Source organism: Dama dama, chromosome 2, assembly GCF_033118175.1.
Source record: "Dama dama isolate Ldn47 chromosome 2, ASM3311817v1, whole genome shotgun sequence".
NCBI lineage: Eukaryota > Metazoa > Chordata > Mammalia > Artiodactyla > Cervidae > Dama > Dama dama.
In genome coordinates this window covers 12,784,868-12,790,867 of record NC_083682.1, presented here as the reverse complement: position 1 = coordinate 12,790,867, position 6,000 = coordinate 12,784,868, and the positions used below count along the sequence as shown (strand labels likewise).

Genomic DNA, 6,000 nt, shown 5'->3' with positions numbered 1-6,000 from the left:
AAGGAACAGAAAGAGCAAAGAAACAAGGAGTCACTCATGTTTCATCTTGCCCTATGTGATTCCCATGGCCCGTTGACCACACTGCTCTCTGCCCAAAATCTCTTTCCTCTATTCCTTCTTCAAAGGTGGCTTGTGAATAACATCAGCCCCTGACTCTGAAGCCTGGTGGCTGAAACTCAACTCAATCAGCTGAGCCCCAGAGATGTCCAGGCTTGTCCTGTGTTTCTGTCCTTTTTCTCCAACGAGAATCATAAAGCAAAGTTCCTGAAAAACATAAATGTGATTGTAGCCTACTCAAGGCCTTTGAAGCTCCAAGGTCTCTTGCAGCATCAAAGAGGGAACACAGCCCCTTCATCCAGGCTAGTCTCAAGCCCCAAATTCACTCAGCCAGGGGTTCCCGAAGTAAACATAAGACACTTTCCTAAGTTGCCAGAAGGCTGAGAAGAGAATGCTTCTCTCTATGAATGCAGGTTCATGTTACCCAGGAAGCCAAGGGTATATGTTGTGTGAATGAGGAGCAGGTGCTCTTTGGATTCTAAGTTGGGAGTGAGTCAGTCACCACTTGCATGACTGCCTCCTGGGGTCAAAACAACTGGGGTTTCCCCACTGTGCCTTGTTCATGGATGAAACAGCCCTGACTATTGCTTTCCTAGTGCTACATGGAGGCAGGTTTGCTGGTCAATTTGGAACCAGACTTGAGGGGCAACAACAAAGGAACTTCCTCTCTTGAGATTGCAGACAACTGAGAGGTCCCGAGTAGTGGATGCAATTGACGTTTCACTCATCTTGCCCTTCCTCGAAGTCTCCTAGCCTGGGAACCAGAGTTCCTGAGTCCCAAGTCTTCACTAGTTGCCTGCAGCCTTACACTGAGTCATACACCCCAGGGTTCAGTTTGCCATCTCTTGGATGAGGGATACTAGACTTGCTCCAGAACACTTGTACCAGACTGAAGTTCAATGCCAATCAGTGGACAAATGGCTCAGAGGTGCCTGTTGCTGAGGATGCTGAGGCTGCCTCTGCTGGGCCGGGGGCTTTAACTGTCTGGTGATGTTCCTGGGTCCTGGGCTCAGGACTGGAAGTGGCAGACCACTTGGCACACAGCTTCTGTGACACCGAAAACTTTAGAGGCCTTTCCCACTGGAACTTACTGTCACTTGGGTTCTGTGGGATGAGATCAGGTCGTTATAATTCAGACATTACCAATGGGGAAGCTTGTAGATTCTTCAGCGGAAACCCAAATTTGGCTGATGAATCCTCTCTCCTAAAAATCTCTGGGAACAAGATATGCCAGGACTCTTAGACAAATTTTGTAGTATTTTAAATACTATTTCAAGTATGTCATCTTTTGGACGACCTGCCATTTGCTCTCTGGCTTGGGAGGATACTCACTGTTATAATGGAATCAAAGGGCCCCTGGGGGAGGCTGTCCATCTCTGCATGACTCCTTGACAGTGAGTACAGCTCTATTGGCTGCACATCTGGAGTAAGAATTCCAGCAGGAAAGAAGTGACTTCCAAATTTAACCAGAAGACTCAGGTAGGTCTGGCCCTCTGTTAGGCACTATTCTTTTCCCAATGCTTCTTCCTTCTCTCCTGGGTCCTGTGCAAACTGCCCACCTCCTGGTTACTGGATTCTGAATTCCTCCTCCCTTCACTTGCAGCTATCTATGGAGTCCCACTTGTGGCTCATTCCTTACCCAGGCCCCATAACTCACCCGACGATGCCCCTAAGGAAGGGAAAATCAAGAAGGGCTCTGCACAGTTCATTGTTTTAAAAAATGTCTGGATTCCTTCTGCTTCCAGACCCTGTCCTGAATCAACATCTCCAGCTAGATGACTGAGCTTAGCAGCAAAATGGAGATGCAGATGGTGGGGAGGGCCAGGGGGGAGGTCGGGAAGTTTGTCAGGTGTGGGGGACAGTTTTCAGATGACAAGAAATCAGTTGGAGCAAGGAGCATGTGGCCCTCCCATTAATCATTCATTGGGAACCTGCCTGAATCTGCTATCTTGGGCTCTTCAGGGTATCACTAAGACAGAAACTTCAAAATGGACCTTCTATAAACTTCTTACTACTAAACGATTTCACACATAACAAAAATAAGAAGGAAGAGTGGCATGAACCATATATTACATCATTTGACATCTATAACTACAAAACTAACCTCTTACTCTCACAGGGTGTCATAGACTGGAGACTATGCAACATCAATGTGGTGGACAGTTGAGTTCCCAGTAAAGACATTCTTGACTTACATCAGGTCTTTCACTTCTTGCTATGTTCACACATGTGGTGGGGGAGGGGACTGAGGAAGAGGGAGAATAAGAAAGAAAAAGAGGAGAGGTTAATCCCATCATGAGGAAATCACCATCAAACACCATGTCAACCTGAGTACCTCCCAAAGACTCTATTTCCTAATCCCATCACATTGGGAGTCAAGGATGGACAGAATTCAATCCATAGCAGCTATGCAGATCTGTTTCTAAATCAAGACAGACCCTTATTTCATTCTCTATCTTACTCCATATTCATTTTTTCTGAACTATTTTAAGGACGAGATGAACATTTCACAAAATGTACATAAAGAGTATATGGGGTAACATGATAGGATGTGAAAAAATTGCTCTTGTGTTCCCAATAAAATGAACATCTTATATCCATTCCATATGAAAATTTCCCTGATTTTCAAAAAGCAGTTGTCTTTTCACAGTTTATTGAAAGAATGTACTTATTTGTTGCACTTGGTTGTTCTCTTTTAAGACAAAATAACTTCTCCTATCCCAATTTTAATGCCATTTACTTGTTCAGAAACTGGGAGGAAGCAGGGTGGTTTGTCTTACAGAATGTCCCACTATTGGGTTTAGAGCAGCAGTCCACAATACCAGCACAGTGGGCCAGGACCAGTACCAGTCCCAGGTCTATTAGGAACCAGACCTCCACAGCAGGAGGTGAGCTGCAGGGCAGTGAGTGAGTCTTCATCTGCATTATAGATAATCCCCATCACTCTCTCATCACCCCCATAAGGGACAGTCTAGCTTGTTTTCCTGGAACTGTTTGTAGTTGCATAACATATGCTTAATAGAAACAAAAATAGCATACATATTGATGATTATTTCCTTTCTCAGTGCTCAAAATGGTCAGTTGGTGCCCTATCAGTCTATCACAGTGACAAATTAGATGTTGTCTTTTAACATTGGGACACATTCGACCAGCTTAAAATTAAATATTAAAACACTCTGATCATGGGATCCAGCCCCATCCTTCTAGGCAAATATAAGGAGTAAAGGTGGAAGTACTGACAGATTTCTTCATCTTATCCTCTAAAACCACTGTGGATGGTGAATTCAGCCATGAACTCAGAAGAAGTTTGCTTCTTGGCAGGAAAGCTATGACAAACATAAACAGTTGAGGAGAAGCAGAAACATCATTCTGCCCAATAAACTGGTAGATGTTTGGCCTTTTCATGTGGAGTCTTAAACTTTCTGTCCAGTCCCCACTGGTCTTTGAAGTCCCTCAGGTTCCTGTCATTCAAGATTCCCAAGATTATTTTGTGCATTTCTTGATCCAGTCCTGAAATCAGCCATCTCTTTAAGATCATCTGATGGGATATATATTTAGAAGCTACATGTTAGACCTCAGAACAGTCACTGTTATCAAGTTGTCTTTCTTCTGGGCTTAACAGTGGTCACAGGAGGAAGTATAAATTTTCCTTAGACAATAAAATAAAACTGAATATATTTTGTTGGTACAAACTTATGCTTTCAGTACACAATTTAAGACAGCAGGATTTCAATTAAACTTCTTTATGATATGTGTGAACCTATGTTTCTAGCCACTGAAGAGCTTACATCAGAACATTAGTTTAAATTATTGTCTTGCTTTGAGGTATTAACATACGTATGTTTCTGTCACAATAACAGAAAAAATATCAGGAAGAATAAGTTGTTGAATTATTGCTAGCCACAGCTGTGATGGCGGTACAGAAGCATGGCGGCTGCAAAGTCACTGCAGAAGCACGGTGAAGAGGAAATTCCCCACATTCAAGCTCAGGGGCGGCAGTCGAAAGGAGCTACCCTACTTCCAAGGTAAGGAGCAATTACCTGCAAGGCAGGAATCCCTTAGAAGCAATGGAGTAGCCATCATAGTCAAGAAAAGAGTCAGAAATGCAGTACTTGGATGCAATCTCAACAATGACAAAATGATTTCTGTTTGTTTCCAAGGCAAACCATTCAATATCACAGTAATCCAAGTCTATGCCCCGACTAGTAATGCTGAAGAAGCTGAAGTTGAACAGTTCTATGAAGACCTACAAGACCTTCTAGTACTAACACCCAAAAAAGATGTCCTCCTCTTTACAGGGGGCTGGAAAGTAAAAGTAGGATGTCAAGAAACACCTGGAGTGACACGCAAATTTGGCCTTGGATTACAGAATGAAGCAGGGCAAAGACTAATAGAGCTTTGCCAAGAGAACGCTCTGGTCATAGCAAACACCCTCTTCCAACAACACAAGAGAACACTCTACACATGGACATCACCAGATGGTCGACATCAAAATCAGATTGACTATATTCTTTGCAGCCAAAGATGGAGAAGTTCTATACAGTCAGTAAAAACAAGATCAGGAGCTGACTGTGGCTCAGATCATGAACTCTTTATTGCCAAATTCAGACTGAAATTGAAGAAAGTGGAAAAAACCACTAGACCATTCAGGTATGACCTAAATCAAATCCCTTATGAATATACAGTGGAAGTGAGAAATAGATTTAAGGGACTATATCTAATATACAGTGTGCTTGATAAACTGGAAAACTCAGCAGTGGTCACAGGACTGGAAAGGTCGTTTTGATTGCAATCCCAAAGAAAGGTGATTTCAAATAATGTTCAACTACCACACAGTTGCACTCATATCACACGCTACCAAAGTAATTTCTCCAAGCAAGTCTTCAACAGTACATAAACTGTGAAATTCCATATGTTCAAGCTGGATTTAGAAAAAGCAGAGGAACCAGACATCAAATTGTGAACATCCTTTGGATCATAGAAAAAGCAAGAGAATTCCAGAAAAAATCCCTACTTCTGCTACATTGACTATGCAAATCCTTTGACTGAGTGGATCACAACAAACTATGGAAAACCTACAGAGACTGGAATACCAGATCATCTTATCTGGCTTCTGAGAAATCTGTATGCAGGTCGAGAAACAACAGCTAGAACTCAACATGGAACGACAGACAGGTTCCATCAGGAAAGGAGTATGTCGAGGCTGTATATTGTCACCCTGATTACTTAACCTATATGCAGAATACATCTTGAGAAATGCCCAACTGGATGAGGCACAAACTGGAATCAAGATTGCTGGGAGAAATATCAATAACCTCAGATATGCAGATGACACCACCCTCATGGTAGAAAGTGAAGAGGAGCTAAAGGACCTCTTTGTGAAAGTGAAAGAGGAGAGTGAAACATCTGGCTTAAACTCCACATTCAGAAAATGAAGGTCATGGCATTTGGTTCCATCACTTCATGGCAAGTAGATGGTGAAACAATGGACAACGTGAGAAGCTTTACTTTTGGGGGCTCCAAAATCACTGCAGATGATGACTGCAGCCATGAAATTAAAAGATGCTTGCTTTTCTGAAGAAAAGCTATGACAAACCTAAACAGCATTTTTAAGCCAGAGACATTACTTTGCTGAAAATGTTCAGTATAATCAAAGCTATGATTCTTCCCAGTTGTCATGTATGGATGTGAATGTTGGATCATAAAAAATGGTGAGCGATGAAGAATTGATGGATTTGAACTGTGGTGTTGGACAAGACCCTTGAGAGTCCCTTGGACTGCAGGGAGACCCAAGCAGTCAATTCTAATGGAAATCAATACTGAATGTCCATTAGAAGGACTGATGCTGAACCTGAAGCTCCAATATTTTGGCTAGCTGATGTAAAGAAGAGACTCATTAGGAAAGACCCTGTTGCTGGGAAAGATTGAAGGAAGGAGAAGAGG

The 6,000-nt window shown here is 42.6% G+C and overlaps 1 pseudogene; it reads left to right on the top strand.

The window, feature by feature from the left end:
- Positions 1–3,984: 3,984 nt before the first annotated feature.
- LOC133067914 (pregnancy-associated glycoprotein 1-like) overlaps positions 3,985–6,000 on the top strand; it is a 43,015-nt pseudogene continuing 40,999 nt past the window's right edge.